Source organism: Nipponia nippon, unplaced genomic scaffold, assembly GCF_047370975.1.
Source record: "Nipponia nippon isolate SJK-2023a ecotype South Korea unplaced genomic scaffold, ASM4737097v1 scaffold_22, whole genome shotgun sequence".
NCBI lineage: Eukaryota > Metazoa > Chordata > Aves > Pelecaniformes > Threskiornithidae > Nipponia > Nipponia nippon.
Window position 1 is genome coordinate 4917396 of NW_028262339.1, and position 16244 is coordinate 4933639.

General features: G+C 45.2%; 1 long non-coding RNA gene across 2 annotated transcripts in view; it reads left to right on the forward strand.

Annotated features, from left to right (window-relative positions):
* Positions 1–855: 855 nt before the first annotated feature.
* LOC148055444 (uncharacterized) overlaps positions 856–16244 on the forward strand; it is a 39736-nt gene continuing 24347 nt past the window's right edge. The window contains exons 1-2 of one of the 2 annotated variants that reach the window (XR_015705354.1): positions 856–938; positions 6456–7082. This is a non-coding gene — a long non-coding RNA (uncharacterized LOC148055444). Of the gene's footprint in view, positions 939–6455; positions 7083–16244 lie in introns of those variants that run through there. The other variant, XR_015705353.1, reaches the window with a different exon arrangement.

Consider the following 16244-nt stretch of genomic DNA (forward strand, 5'->3'; position numbering starts at 1 on the left):
TCCGCTCCAGCTCGGCTTCCAGCGACAGCGCCCCCCCCGCGCAGGCAGGAGCCGCTGGGTGGTTGAAGGAGCGTCTCTCCCAGTGGTCCGCGGGAAGCGATGAGTAGAGGCGCTCAGCCGTCAGCCTCGGGGCTGCCGGCTTCACTCCCACTGCCTGTTTGTCCCGCAACGGCTCCTTCTTCGCAAACATGGCTGAGGGGGCAGGTGATGGCACCGGGCGCGACCGTCTTCACGGGGGGGTGGGGAGAGGGGATGGGCCGGACCGGGCCGAGCCGAGCCGACCTGGGTCGGGTCAGGCGGCCCTGCCCCTGATAGAGGCCCTGCTCTGGGGAGCGGGAGGCGGGAAAACGCCGTTATTACTGGCTTCTGCGGGAGGGCCCTGCTGCAGTGAGGGTTTGTGGTGTTATCTGGGGGGTGATGAGTGTGAGGTAACCGGGAAAAAAAAAATAATCAACACCCGTTCGGTCACTGGAAATCAGAAATGTTTAGTAATGTGTTGAAGGAAAGGGTGAGTGATGCTGCAAAATGGGAGCGTAATAAGGAGAAATGTCCAACTGATGAAACTCATGTCAGGGAGCGAGCAGCAAGCTAAAAGTAAATGAACAGTGAGCAAATAAGTCATCTTGAGAGCAAGCATGAAGCACTTCTATATTACAGTGTGTGGCAAGGTTTTGTGGTTTGTGTGGCAAGGTTTTGGTAGCGGGGGGGCTACAGGGGTTGCTTCTGTGAGAAGCTGCTAGAAGCTTCCCCCATGTCCAATAGAGCCAATGCCAGCTGGCTCCAAGACGGACCCGCTGCTGGCCAAAGCTGAGCCAATCAGCGACGGTGGTAGTGCCTCTGTGGTAACATATTTAAGAAAGGGTAAAAACTGCTGCGAAAACAGCAGCCTGAAGAGAGAGGAGTGAGAATATGAGAGGAACAACTCTGCAGACACCAAGGTCAGTGAAGAAGGAGGGGGGGAGGTGTTCCAGGCACCAGAGCAGAGATTCCCCTGCAGCCCATGGTGAAGACCATTGTGAGGCAGGCTTTCCCCCTGCAGCCCATGAAGGTCCATGGTGGAGCAGATAGCCACCTGCACCCTGTGGAGGACCCCAAGCCAGAGCAGGTGGAAGTGCCCTGAAGGAGGCTGTGACCCCGTGGGAAGCCCGTGCTGGAGCAGGCTCCTGGCAGGACCTGTGGCCCCACGGGGAGAGGAGCCCATGCTAGACCAGGTTTGCTGGCAGGGCTTGTGACCCCATGGGAGATCCATGCTGGAGCAGTCTGTTCCTGAAGGACTGCACCGCGTGGAAATGATGTGTAAAGGCCCCATGCTGGAGCATTTTGTGAAGAACTGCAGCCTGTGGGAAGGACCCACATTGGAGAAGTTCATGGAAGACTGTCTCCCATGGGAGGGACCCCACGGTGGAGCAGGGGAAGAGTGTGAGGAGGAAGGAGCGGCAGACACAACGTGTGATGAACTGACCGCAACCCCTATTCCCCATCCCCCTGTGCCACTTGGGGGGGAGGAGGCAGAGAAATCAGGAATGAAGTTGAGCCCGGGAGAAAGGGAGGGGTGGGGGGAAGGTGTTTTTAAGATTTGATTTTATTTCTCATTATCCTACTTTGATTTGATTGGTAATAAATTAAATTAATTTCCCCAAGTCAAGTCTGTTTTGCCCATGACGGTAATTGCTGAGTGATCTCCCTGTCTTTATCTCGACCCCACGAGCTTTTTGTTATATTTTTCTCTCCCCTGTCCAGTTGAGGAGGGGGAGTGATAGAGCGGCTTGGTGGGCACCTGGCTTCTTACAGAAGCCACCCCTGTAACCCCCCCACTACCAAAATCCTTAGCACACAAACCCAATACACAGTGTTTTTGAAAATAACTGTCATTAGCCCAATATTTGAGGAACTTAAATGTAACACAAATACAAAAATTAGATTTAATTATGTCTTAATATGTCAATAGGTTTTTAAACAAAGCAAAGTTTATGCAAAATGAAACTAATGTAGGGCTTCTGAATGGTGCATACTAATTCAGAGATTTGATGCCTGACAAAATATCTTTTAAAATGTGCTTCTTTCTTGACAAACTTCCTTATTTTTCTTCCAAGAAAACAACTGTAGAGAATTATTAGAAGTGCTGAAATTAGTTGGATATTATGGGCCTGATGCTTGACCCATTACTGTTCATTTCATTTGTTCTGCCAACATTCAATTTCCTTCTTTAACACTGTACTGCATAAACTTTGTGTTATAGTTGGCCAGATTAGTTTAAAAGTGATATTTTGGACAAAGATGAGCAATCCTTTTTTTAGTTGCAGCTGACACTGACTCCAGGAGAAAAGTGGCAAACGAGTTCCTTGTTTGGCCAAATTACTAGATATATTGGAAAGTATCTCTGTTTTAAAACAAAATCTGCTCATAACTTTTGTTAATGTTCTTTTCTGTTGGGCTTCTTTCATACCCCTTTTATCCACAGAAGCTTAGATCTCTTGAGCCTTTGGGTTGAATCTGCAGCCTAATCCATAGGCACAGCTGTCCTGTACAGATCAAGTATCAGTCTAAAGCTACGTATTTTTACAGGCTTGGTGGATGTAAATCGTAGAGTACTTTGAGGCAGCCCACTTAAAGGAATTGTGACTTTTGGTTTTTTTTATCCCTCTGTTGAGCATTGAGTGATAAACACACAAATAAGGAAGTTTGAATGTTCTTAATATTCTGTCAGCTTTCCTGTGGGGGAGAAAGATTATAGTTTGGTGAGGATAAAATAATTTGGACTAAAGGGTTTGGCTGGAATGAGTTAGATGATAAAAATGGCTGAAATAGATAAAAGTAAATAATTGCTTCAATTTTCACATTCAGTTGAAATAGCTGCAAAATCTCAAGAAGAAATACAGTTAAAGTGTTCTTTCTGGTTTTGTTTCTGTTAAATATTAACATCCTGTGAAATCAAAAGGTGAACTGTGCTGCTCATTTTCACGTTGTGGTTATAATAGGAGAATTCAATCTGAAGTCTCAAGAAGGCAAAAGCTGAAATTTCTTTTTAAAAACAACTAGCAGGTGTCTTTTTAAAAGTTGCGTTGAGCACAAAATAACATTTTAGAAGACTGATGGTAAAATTATAAGTTTATAGCACCTTTAAAGATACTGATGACAGAAAAGTTATATAGGGTCACTTCCTTAGTTTCCCATCCTTTCTTTTGGATCTGCTATGCCAGGGACTCTGGAAGCAGGAGAAGTCACTTCTGGAATGTAGGTTGTGGTCAGAGGTCATGGGATCACAATCATAATTTTTTGGGGCAAATTACACTTCTTTTTTTTCTTCCTAATTCTTTTCTAATATGCAGTATTTTGCAGTGAGCAATGAGTCTGAGGGTATTGCTGGTTTGAATATCGTGATTGTAAGAAATTGTGTTTGCTGTAGCATTTGAGTCCACTGAGGCTATTAGGTAGTGTCGTGCTTTTTTCAGCTTTTGAATCAGTACCTAGAGATCTGTTGTGTGCAACAGACTGACTGTGCCAAAATCTGCTTTCAGTTGTGTGTGTTTAGTTCCAGTATAACACATCTGAAAAAGGGAACTTGTCTACATTTATATCATAATTAAAAAGAATACAATACATGTCTTTGAATGTGAGTAATAGTTACAAAAAGACAGTTCCAGTGAGCCATATAAAATGACTGCTTTTGTACGTAAAGGTAATCATGTGCTTAAGTGAGTTACTGCAAGAGTTCTTGACCGTTCAAGGTACCTGTGTCTTCAGTTCTTGCTCAACTGGTCCTTTCTAAAAGCTGAAGACGGTCTTGCAAGTGTTTATGAGTAGTAAGGTTCAGTCATAAGAATGAAAACTTCTCACCTTTCAGGATCAGGATCTTAATTTTTAACTGAGAAAAAAAATAGCATTTTATTACAGGAAAACCAGTTTCACAATCAAAATTTAACAGTAGTTTTGCTTGCAGAGGAGGTGACAGTAGCTCACTTTCTGATGTCTCAGCTGGCATTTATAGAAACACTTTTACAGAGAAATATTCTTTCCCAATATTTGTGGTTTAATTTGATAAATCCCTTTGTTTACTCTCATGAGTAAAAAGAAACCATGGGCTTTGCAGGATCAGACCCTATTCTTGTATGCAGTAGAGGATAGTACAATACACAATTATTAGTATTTATTTTGGGCATAGTAAAAATATTTTGATCACAAAGTTGATGGTTAACATTTGCATTTTCCTTCTGTAACTTCAGGTTTCAGCAGTAAGGTTACATAGTTGGTGTCTTCTAGCTTTTAATTTCACAACACAGAGTTTTCACAACACAGAGTAATATTAAGCAGAAGAACCGGGAACAGAAAAGAAAATACTTTTTTTGCATTATGACTGAAAATTCTTGGCCACTGACTTCTGCATTGCTTATTGGGGCAATGGGGAAACATCAGCACTGCAGGTGTAAGAAGTGTGAAGGAGCTTGTATGCTCCTGCATCAAAAGAGATAAATCCAGGATTTGCTGTGGGAAAGGATAATGGATAAATATTCATAACGATTGACACAAAATATCACCTGTCTTAGAGAAATAAAATAAAATTTTGTATCTTGTCTTCACATTTCAAAGATAAAATTAGGTCATAACTTCCAATCTCTACATGCAATGACTAAGTGGCCACGTTTTTAAACATGTTTGTTTCTTTCCTTCTTAATACTTTTTCTTTTTTTATTTTCTTTCTTTTTTAATTTTTTTATTATTATTTTTTCTCTATTTTTTTCCCTGCTGGGTTAAGATAATGGAGTAAGTGAGAAAAGAAAAAGAACATCTCTTGAGACCTCAGCCATAGAACATGTCAGTGCAGTTTTTCTTATGATACAAAATTTCATGAATGCTTCTCCTCACAGTCTGAATCTCCCCGAGGGAGAAACAGAATATTCAGAGAGTCCCTGAAATGAAACTCAATAGCAACGAAGTTACTATTAAGCAGGTATCCTTTATTGCAGCGCTGGGCAGCAGTGGAGATTCTCCACCATAAGTGCTCCAACGAGTTAATGAACTTTTAGAGAATATATACTATACAATCATACATATTCATAGGGTCTCCGGGAATTCGTTTACATAAACATGAGATTTCCAGGGACTTATTAACATATGCAAATGTCCGATCCGCATGCGCAGTTGTCTCCCGTGGTGGTCTTCAGGTGGTCTTTGGGGTCTTCAGATGAAGGCTCCTAGTCTTCTTCACTGTGTTTGCTGATTGACCTTTGCTTCTGCGCAAACTCAGTCCTAGGATCACGTAAATGGTGTCCTTCAAGGCTGTTGCTGTCATTCTTCTGTGACTTCCTATCTTCATGGTTCCCTGCATCTGTTCTCCCAAGGCTGAGTTGTCTGTAACGAGATTATCCCGGAGCCCCCCTTATCTTATAGCTGTTCTTCTAGCTACTCCCTAAATCACATCAGACCGTCCTCTTGTCTAATAAGGTATTCACAACATCCTTAAATCACAAGAGGATGTCTTCTTATCTAATTGAGTAACTAAGGTATTTACATCATCTTTCTTGCTCTTGTGGGTTTTAACCCTTTCACTTAGCTAAACTGAGTGTAACTGAGAGCAGAATTAGACTGTAGAATGCTAGAGCTAAAATGTATGCTACTGCTGACCACTGAATGTAAAGTTCTGCTTTTAATAATACTAGTTCAGATTTGAAAAGTGACTCTACAAATTTCAGAAGAATTAATCTCAGTTTAAAACAATGTCTTAATGTTTTTTAGAAACTGATTCTCCTTAATTTTGGTAGAGTTGCCTGAAGAGTTGATTTCTTAATTTAGACTGGAAAACTAAGGAAAACTGGAAAACTGGCTATAAACACAAATATTTTTTTCAATGCTTTTTAAAAATACAGTACAGCAAAATTTGAACTGAAAAAAAACTTTTTTAAATAACATAGAAAAGCAAGCTAGTTAGTATCCTAAGCAGCTGTCTATGGATAAACTCAGCCCAAATTTGATAACTTGAATTGAGAAAGCTATGTAAAAACAAAACAAAGATTTTGGCAAGGTGAAAATCTCCAGTATCTGAAATATGAAGAATGTAAGTAAAGGAAATTATATTAGTACAGTATCTCTAAGCTAAAGTGTTAAATTTTACTACATTTCAAAGAATACATATAAATTCCATAGTATTTTGCTCAAAAGTTAGTAAAGCAAATAGAAGGATGTTTAAGTAAGGATTATTTATGTAAATTAGCTAATGGGATAAACTGTCTTTTGAATCAGTGGAACATCTTGTAGATTTACAAGAATTATGTCTTAATTAAGATGATGAGTGTCAAGAGAAAGAATGCTATTCTGAGTAATTCTGACTCTGAGACTGTCATGATGCAGGAGTCCGTATATGAACAAAGTAGATGGCAAGGGAGGTATTAAGTGAATATTCTGTCTTCAGTTCTAATGTACGATTGGTAAGAAATCATACACTGCCTTCTTTCTTCCAGTGAAAATAACAAAGATCTGGTCAGCCCAGTATGTACTTTTATGCACAGAAATGCAGGAAAAAACCTGAAAAGGGAAAAGTGAAGTAAAATCCACTGGAGCCTTCTTTCTGCAAAGGATGTAAAACTGTGTTCAATTGAAAGCAGTGGTGTGTTGAGGAAGTGATGTTGCTAGCATTATTATCAGGGGCCTCAGACAAGAATGCACCCAATGACTGTGACTTTCCAACTGTGACTGGCATATCCTGGGGGAGTGCAGATAAACCCATTGAAACCAAGACAAGGAACCTGAGAAGACAAGACCACATCTGGAAGAAAAGACTCAGAGTTCATGAAAAGAACACTAAGAGACACCTCTTCAGTAACCACTAGGAACCACCAGGGACCATCGAAGACCCCCCATGGAAGCCCTCGGAGACTCAGGCCACGTGTGTAAAGACTATGCAAATATTATAATTAGTTCCAGGAAATAGAATGAATATGTATAGTAATTCTAGGAAATCCAATGCATATGTATGTAACAGGGGGATATAAGCTTTGACTGATGCAACATACGGCATGCATGTTAGGTGGAACTATCCCCTGTGTATCCAGCGCTGCAATAAAGAGAATGCCTGCTTCTTAATGCTACATTGGTGTTAAGAGGTTTATTCCCGATTTCAGTGACAGCATGAAATCCAGTTGTCTTTGGCTCCCAAGACCCAAGTTTGGTCAAATGGAGGCAGATTTTTGGTACCTTTGTGTCAGGGTCTGTAGCAAACCCACATAGCCACTTTACTGCTGAGCCCATCTGACAGGTATAGGGCAACTATACTCTTCTGGTCCATATCTAGCCATTAGGAGCAACTGAACCATGGTATCTGTGCTGAGACAGAGAGCCCAGAGAAAATGGGCATACGAAGAGAAGGGCTTCACAGCTGCCCTGCTGCATATGTCTCACTTAATGCAGGCACCGCCTGGCATCCAGGGTTGAAGAGCAGAAGGGGAGCCCTGGCACAGCGCAGGGATTGCATACATTGTCATCTTCATGACAGGGCTGGGGTCCGGTGGAGGAAGGCTATGCTTTTTTGTCCTCCTCTGCCCTCAGTCTCAATACACATGCTTGTGCCAGTGCCAACTGATTACTGGGTCTGGCAGCAACAATTACCGCTGGACCATTTAGCAATGTAACTGCACAGCATAAGTAAAGAAGCCTGACTACAAAATATATTTTTTCAGGATGCTCTGGGGCCAGGTGCATCCCCTCTCTGCCCAGAGTGATAAATGAGCCTTGTCAAGAGTATTTCAGTGGTCAAGATGCTGCAAATAGGCTTCCTCTGGAGGAGAGGGCTCTTGTCTCTCTCTGCATAGCATTTCTGAAACATTCTCATGTTTTCTGTGGGTGGTGAAGCCTATGGTTAATCCAAGTGGTCATTTGCTGGCTAAAAGGGATTCCTGCCCGTTAAGAGACTGTTTGATCCATTGTGTATAGCAAATAAAAGTAAACTGACTGAAGAGTGCTACTTATTCTGAGGACAGAAGATGGTATGGAGAGAGATGCTGGTCTTTCTGGATTGTTGATTCACTGCTGTGCTAAATGATATTAGGAGCTTTTTGTTATGTAATCTGCCTTTCTGATATATGTCCCCTCACAAAAGCTAGTCAGGAAGAGTTTGGCTTCATTGCTGGAGGAAACTATTTTTGGAGAAGCCTTCATTTGGGCCGGCTTCTAATAAGAAAGCCATTATATACACTTTACTTAAGAAACTGATCCTTAATGTTGGCAATCTAACTGTGTGAGCTAGATTCACATCTTCCTTTAAAAATAAAATGCTTGTCTTTTCTTCTATACCTCTGTGGGTGTAAACTCTTTTTAAATGTAATTGCCAACAGGAGATGAGCCAGTGTCAGTTACATTGCCTTTACAGCAGAGTATTAAGCTTGTTATTGCCTCATACCAGGAGTATTTCAAAGAATAAAGTAACTTGGCACAGTTTTTATAGACTAGGAAGTCACACTAAAGAATCTTTATCAGTTTTGCAGAAACTTGCCTATTCTAGGAGCAGGGAAAGCAGACCACTGTTCTTCCTGTAAGAATTTTTCTACTTTATATAAAGCAGTGTCCTGGTTTCAGCTGGGATAGAGTTAATTTTCTTCTTGGTAGCCAGTATGGGGCTGTGTTTTGGGTTTAGGATGAGAACAATGTCGATGATACACTGATGTTTTGTTCTTGCTAAGTAGTGCTAAGTAGTTGCTAAGTGGCGCTCACACTGGTCAAGGACTTCTCAGTTTCCCATGCTCTGCCGGGTGCACAAGAAGCTGGGAGGGGGCACAGCCAGGGGGGCTGACCCAGACTGGCCAAGGGGCTATTCCATACCGTATGACGTCATGCTCAGTATATAAGCGGGGGGAGTTGGCCGGGGGATGGGGGTAATGATTGCTGCTTGGGGGACGTGCTGGGCATCGGTCGGCGGGTGGTGAGCAATTGCAGAGTATATCGCTTGATTTGTATTACTATTGTACTATTATTACTTGTTTTTATTATTATTGTTATTATTACTATTACTACTGTTCTATTTTTATTTTACTTTAGTTATTAAACTGTTCTTATCTCAACCCACGAGTTTTCCCCTTTTGCCCTTCCGATTCTCTCCCCCATCCCACCGGTGGGGGAGTGAGCGAGCGGCTGCGTAGTGCTTAGTTGCTAGCTGGGGTTAAACCACGACAAGCAGGATACTACAGACTGTGTTTCAAATGACAGATAATCTTGATCTTAAAGAGGAACCTGTCTAATTTTGCCACTCTAACTCACAATGAGGTCCACTGAAACTTCCATTCAGCAACAGGTTTTAGTAATCCTGGAGATAAACAATACATTTCAGAGAAATTAATGAAGTATAATGGGATCCAAATGTTCTTGGTTTCTTGATCATTTAACAGTACATGAATGCTGATATTTGTAGCTGAAAAACTGAAATCATTGTTTACATTTGTAGTTTTTAGACTGGGAAATAATGCTGAGTCAGTACCCTCTTAGTAACTTTGGAAATGTCAGCTTGTAACAGTTTGTTAAAAAAAATGTTGTCAAATGCAAATGCTTTATGGAACCAGAAATTAAACAAATCTTTTGGGTCTCCACACAAGTAAAACCAGAATGGTGTTTATCCCGAATTTAGAATGAAATGTGGCATTTTGTTCTAGGCTTGTGATGGTTTTGAAACTTTGCGTCCAGTGTAATAATATTCAATTTCTGCTGGGATATCTTTTATTTTTGAGAGGGAGGTTTTACTTTTCTTCCATCTCCAGTTTGATAGTAGTGTCTTCCTCGTGCCCTGGCAGCCAAGAGGGCAAACCTCATTCTGGGGTGCATTGTCCTGGTTTCAGCTGGGATAGAGTTAATTTTCTTCTTAGTATCTGGTATAGTGCTGTGTTTTGGATTTAGGATGAGAATAATGTTGATAACACACTGATGCTTTAGTTGTTGCTAAGTAGGGCTTACACTAGTCAAGGACTTTTCTGCTTCCCATGCTCTGCCAGGTGCACAAGAAGCTGGGAGGGGGCACAGCCAGGACGGCTGACCCAGACTGGCCAAAGGGCTATTCCATACCATATGACATCATGCTCAGTATATAAGCTGGGGGGAGTTGGCTGGGGGGCAGTGATCACTGCTTGGGGATGACCTGGGTGTTGGTCGGCGGGTGGTGAGCAATTTTATAGTGTATCACTTGCTTTGTATATTATTATATTATTATTATTATTATTACTACTACTACTACTATTACTACTATTCTCCTTTATTTTACTTCAGTTATTAAACTGTTGTTCTCTCAATCCACGAGTTTTCTCACTTTCACCCTTCCAATTCTCTCCCCCATCCCACCGGGGCAGGGGGGAGTGAGCGAGCAGCTGTGTGGTGCTTAGTTGCTGGCTGGGGTTAAAACATGACAGTCCTTTTTGGTGCCCATTTGTGGGGCTCGAAGGGTTTGACATAATAATAGATTAACCAGAGCGTATTAAGGAATTTGTATCTGTTAACAGTTGCCAGTCATAATATTGATTCATCTGTTCTCGGTATTAGTCTACCTGATCTGCACCATGCTCTTGTTTTTGCAGTTTGCTGTGCTCTGCGGTGATTAGTGATGTTTTGCCTGGGAGATTTGTTATTAAAACACTGACCTTGAGTGCTATCTGGTATTTGGGTTCTGTAGCGAAGCCATTACTGTACTTCAGGTACCACCTCATGGAGACAATTAGCAATTATGTCTCTTCCTCTGAGAGGTTTTTTATGGAGGAAATACAGAATGGCACCTTCGCTGCCTTCTTCTATGATGTTTCCTCCTTCATTGCAACAACTTTTCAGTATATCTTGAACATCCTTAGGTAGTTAAGATATATCTATTGGTAGTTCTTGGGAATATTGTTTCGGTTTTGTCTAGAGTTAATAAGCATTTCAAGAATATCATCCAGAGATCTGCCCCAAGGCTGGATAGTTATGAGTGGCAGGGTGTGTGGGAGAGCATGGGCAAATGCCTAGGACGGTGGGCCCCTCCAATGTTTTGGAACTTCACCCCTGAACAAGTGCAGAATCCTGAAAAATTAGTAGAACATTTGGAAAAAGTATGCTGTCACCCTGGCAATTCTAGGGAGACACAAATCGCTGCAATGTGCTGGGGCCTGGCCCATGCCTACCGAGCCCTGTTCAACACTATTCAGAACCCTCAAGGGGAAGAGAAGGTCTCTGGATCTGACGACAAAACGACAGGCGCTGCGGCTACGCCAGCCCCGGCGACAGAGGTGCTGTGGCTATGCGAGTCCCGGCGACAGGCTCTGTAGCTATGCCAGTTCCGGCAACAGGCATTGTGGCTATGCCAGCCCCGGTGACAGGCGCTGTGGCTACACCAGTCCCGGCAACAGGCGCTGTGGCTACACCAGCCCCTGCGACAGGTGCTGTGGCTACGCCAGAGAACCAACCCGTGCCTGTATCAGTCACCCCTATACAGAAGAAAAAATACACAAGAAAATCAACTCATTTAGTAAGGGCTGCTGATGAACCAGGGCCATCAAGAGAAGAGGAGGAGGAAGAGGCAGAACCCACAGATGAGATAGATAGTAAAGAACCCGATCTCTGTCCCTGAGTGAGCTGCGAGATATGTGAAAAGATTTTAGTCATTGTCCAGGTGAGCACATCATCACCTGGCTGCTCCGATGCTGGGATGATGGGGCCAGTAGCCTGGAATTAGAGGGTAGGGAAGCCAAGCAACTGGGATCCCTTTCTAGGGAAGGAGGCATTGACAAAGCAATTGGAAAAGGGGCACAAGCCCTCAGCCTCTGGAGGCGACTCCTGTCAGGTGTGAAGGAAAGGTATCCCTTCAAGGAAGATGTTATATGTCACCCAGGCAAGTGGACCACCATGGAGAGAGGTATCCAGTACCTGGGGGAATTAGCCATGCTGGAGGTGATTTATAATGACCTGGACAACGAGCAGGTATCCAAAGATCCAGATGAAGTCCAGTGCACACGACCCATGTGGCGGAAGTTTGTACGGAGCGCACCATCATCACACGCAAACTCATTGGCAGTAACGACCTGGAAAGATGAAGAGGGACCAACGGTGGATGAATTGGCTGGCCAACTCTGACAATACGAAGAAAGTCTCTCTTCCTCCCTATGGGCCTGCATCTTGGCTGTGGAGAAACTGCCTGACGTGATAGCTGAGAAATTATCCCGGGAGTTCCAGCGATTCAAAGAGGACATGTTCTACTCCTCACCTGTATGGACCAGTATCTCAGCCATTAGGAGTAAGCGTCCCTCTGCTCAAGAGAGAAAATATAGTGGATACACACCACGGGCCACCTTGTGCTTTTATCTGCGTGACCATGGAGAGGACATGGGGAAGTGGGATGGAAAATCTACCTTGACTCTAGAGGCACGGGTACGTGAGTTGCAAAGAAAAACAGCTACAAAAGGGGGTTCTTCCAGGAAAACTGCTGCTCCGGTTTCCAGTGAGCAGTTTCCCAGACAGAGTAGAAGGGCTGATTTTGCTTCCGATCTCAATAAAGGGATTTTTGATTCGCATTTACAAGAAGGGAGTAACGAATGCTATGACCGGGACTAGAGGGCCCCTGCCTCCAGCCAGGTGGAGGAAAGGGACAACTGGGTGTACTGGACTGTGTGGATTCGATGGCCTGGCACATCAGACCCACAGGAGTACAAGGCTTTAGTAGACACCGGTGCACAGTGTACCCTAATGCCATCAAGCTATGAAGGGGCAGAACCCATATGTATCTCTGGAGTGACAGGGGGATCCCAACAGCTGACTGTATTGGAGGCCGAAGTGAGCTTAACTGGGAAGGAGTGGCAGAAGCACCCCATTGTGACTGGCCCAGAGGCCCCGTGCATCCTTGGCATAGACTACCTCAGGAGAGGGTATTTCAAGGACCCAAAAGGGTACCGGTGGGCTTTTGGTATAGCTGCCTTGGAGACGGAGGAAATTAAACAGCTGTCTACCCTGCCTGGTCTCTCGAAGGACCCTTCTGTGGTGGGGTTGCTGAGGGTCAAAGAACAACAGGTGCCAAGCACTACCACAGCGGTGCACCGGCGGCAATATCGCACCAACAGAGACTCCCTGATTCCCATCCATAAGCTGATTCGTCGACTGGAGAGCCAAGGAGTGATCAGCAAGACTCGCTCACCTTTTAACAGTCCCATATGGCCCATATGCAAAAGTCTAATGGAGAGTGGAGACTAACAGTAGACTATCGGGGACTGAATGAAGTCACACCGCCACTGAGTGCTGCCGTGCCGGACATGCTAAAACTTCAATACGAATTGGAGTCAAAGGCAGCCAAGTGGTATGCCACAATTGACATCGCTAATGCATTTTTCTGAATCCCTTTGGTGGCAGAGTGCAGGCCACAGTTTGCTTTCACTTGGAGGGGCATCCAGTACACCTGGAATCGACTGCCCCAGGGGTGGAAACACAGCCCCACCATTTGCCATGGACTGATCCAGACTGCACTGGAACAGGGTGGGGCTCCGGAACACCTGCAAGGCATTGATGACATCATCATATGGGGCAACACAGAAGCAGCAGTTTTTGAGAAAGGGAAGAAATCAGTCCAAATCCTTCTGGAGGCCAGCTTTGCCATAAAACCAAGTAAGGTCAAGGGACCTGCACAGGAGATCCAGTTTTTAGGAATAAAGTTGATATCCTGCAGAAAGTGAAAGTTTTCCACTGAGCAAAACTTGGAACCACCTGTGCTCTGGGAAAGGAATTTAGGAGGCGAGGAGCACAGTGGCGGCAACGGTAAGTTCCGCGGCTGAGCGCGTGTTGAGGAGGAAAGGGGGATTCCCGGAGCCAGGGAAACCTGCGGACACTCTTGCGAGCAGAGGTGATGTGGCAGAGGCGTTGCCAGGAGCAACCACGGGATAGTTAAAGGGCCCCTAGGGAGCCCCAGCGACCAGGACAGACAGGCAAACAGGGCGTGGCGCGTTAGGCAGGGCGTGGCGCGGCACGGCAGTTTGTGCGTCAGTTCGAGCAGGGAGGGCCCTGCCACTTCAAACAGAGGCTGCAACCCACTTATAAGGAGCTAAGAACAGCAGGAGCCATGGTATCCACCCTGCAAAAAGCTGTGCTCTCAGGGTCCCTCACAGCCCCTCCAGCTGCAAGAACTGATGCAGCCACCCAAACAGAGCCTTCGAGGAAACATGCAGCCGTCCAGGTCCTGGGTTGCAGGGAGTGCCTGAGTTTCAGGTCAGTATGTGACAGCAGCAGTGAGCTCACCTGTGGGAGATGTGCCCAAGTAAAGGAGCTGCTCAGCCTGGTGATGGAGTTTCGAGAGGAGGTGTCCAGGCTGAGGAGTATCAGGGAGTCAGAGAAGGAGATTAACTGGTGGAATCATAGTCTACCATCCCTGAGATAGATGCACCAGCCAGCTGCAGCACAAGAGGCAAAGGACCCCCTAACCTCTCACCACCAGGCAGAAGGAGGAGACCCAGGAGACGGGCAGGAAGGGAAGCAGGTTACTGCTTGGGGCGGCAGGCGAATCCGCTCTCAGCCTGCCTCACCTTCCCAGGTGCCTGTACACAACAGGTATGAGGCCCTGGAATTGGATGGGCAGACAAGTGATGATGTGGATGCAGGTCCTTCTGGGATGGAGGGGTCGTCTAGGCAGCCTCCCCCCTGCATCACAACCACCCACGTCAAGAAAAAAAGAAGGGTAGTTGTCATAGGTGACTCCCTTCTGAGGGGAACGGAGGGTCCCATATGCCGACCGGACCCAACCCACAGGGAAGTCTGCTGCCTCCCAGGGGCAAGGATAAGAGACATCACTAGAAAACTCCCCAGTCTGGTAAGGTCCTCAGACTACTACCCGCTATTAGTTCTCCATATTGGCAGTGAAGAGATAACAAAGAAAAATCCTAAGTCAATTAAAAGGGATTTCAGAGCCTTGGGGCGGTTAGTAGAAGGATCAGGTGTTCAGGTGGTGTTTTCTTCGATCCTTCCGGTAGCAGGGAAGAACATTGAATGGAACGGGCAGACCCAGATGATCAACACGTGGCTCCGAGGCTGCTGTCATTGGTGGAAATTTGGGTTTTTCGATCATGGGATGGTCTATTCATCCCCAGGCCTAATGACATCCCATGGGATGCACCTTTCTCAGAAGGGGAAAAGGGTTTTTGCCCAGGAGCTAGCAGGGCTGATTGATAGAGCTTTAAACTAGATTGGAAGGGGGAAAGGGGACAATACCTGGCTAGTCAGTGACGAGCAATGGGATGGCATGCCAAAGTTCGAGGAGCTGTGTGCTAGTGAGATTCCTCAGACTGCTCCACGAGGCAACAAGCACAATGAACCGCACTTGAAGTGTTTTTTTACACAAATGCACGCAGCCTGAGGAACAAGCAAGAGGAGCTAGATGCCTTGGCCCAGTCCCAGAGATACGATGTCATAGGCCTAAGTGAAACCTGGTGGGATGAGTCCTGTGACTGGTGTGCCATGATGGATGGTTACAGGCTCTTCAGGAGGGATAGGCAGGGCAGGCGAGGCAGCGGGGTGGCATTGTATGTAGTGGAGGGGCTGGAATGCATGGAGGTAGCAGTTGGTGATGGCACAGTTGAGAGCCTCTGGGTAAGGATTAAGGGACAGACAAAGAAAGCGGATGTCGTTGTGGGAGTCTACTATAGGCCACCCAGCCAGGATGATGACACGGATGAGTTATTCTTTAAGGAACTAAGGGATGCTTCCAAGTCATCTGCCCTTGTCCTTATGGGGGACTTTGACTTGCCAGATGTCAACTGGGAATACCACACAGCTGGTACAAGCAGGTCCAGAAGACTCTTAAAGCATCTGGATGATACCTTCTTGGTACAAGTGCTAAGAGAACCGACCAGGAAAGCTGCCTTCCTCGACTTGCTGCTTACTAAGAGAGAGGGTCTTGTGGGTGAAGTGGCGATTGGTGGCTGCCTTGGCCACAGCGACCATGAAGCAGTGAAGTTTAAAATCTATGGTAACAGGAGGAGAACTGCCAGCAAGACCTCAGCTCTGGATACGAGGAGAGCTGACTTCAGGCTGCTCAGGGAACTACTTAGTAAGGTCCCCTGGGAAAAAGCTTTTGAAGGTGCTGGGGTCCATCAGTGCTGGTCACTTTTTAAGTACCACCTCCTGAGAGCACAGGAGCAGGCAATTCCAAAATGTCGGAAGTCAAGCAGGCGAGGTAGAAGGCCGGCTTGGCTGAGTAGGGATCTTCTTCTAGAACGAAGGCGAAAAAAGAAAATGTATGGCCAGTGGAAGCAAGGTCAGGCGACATGGGAGGA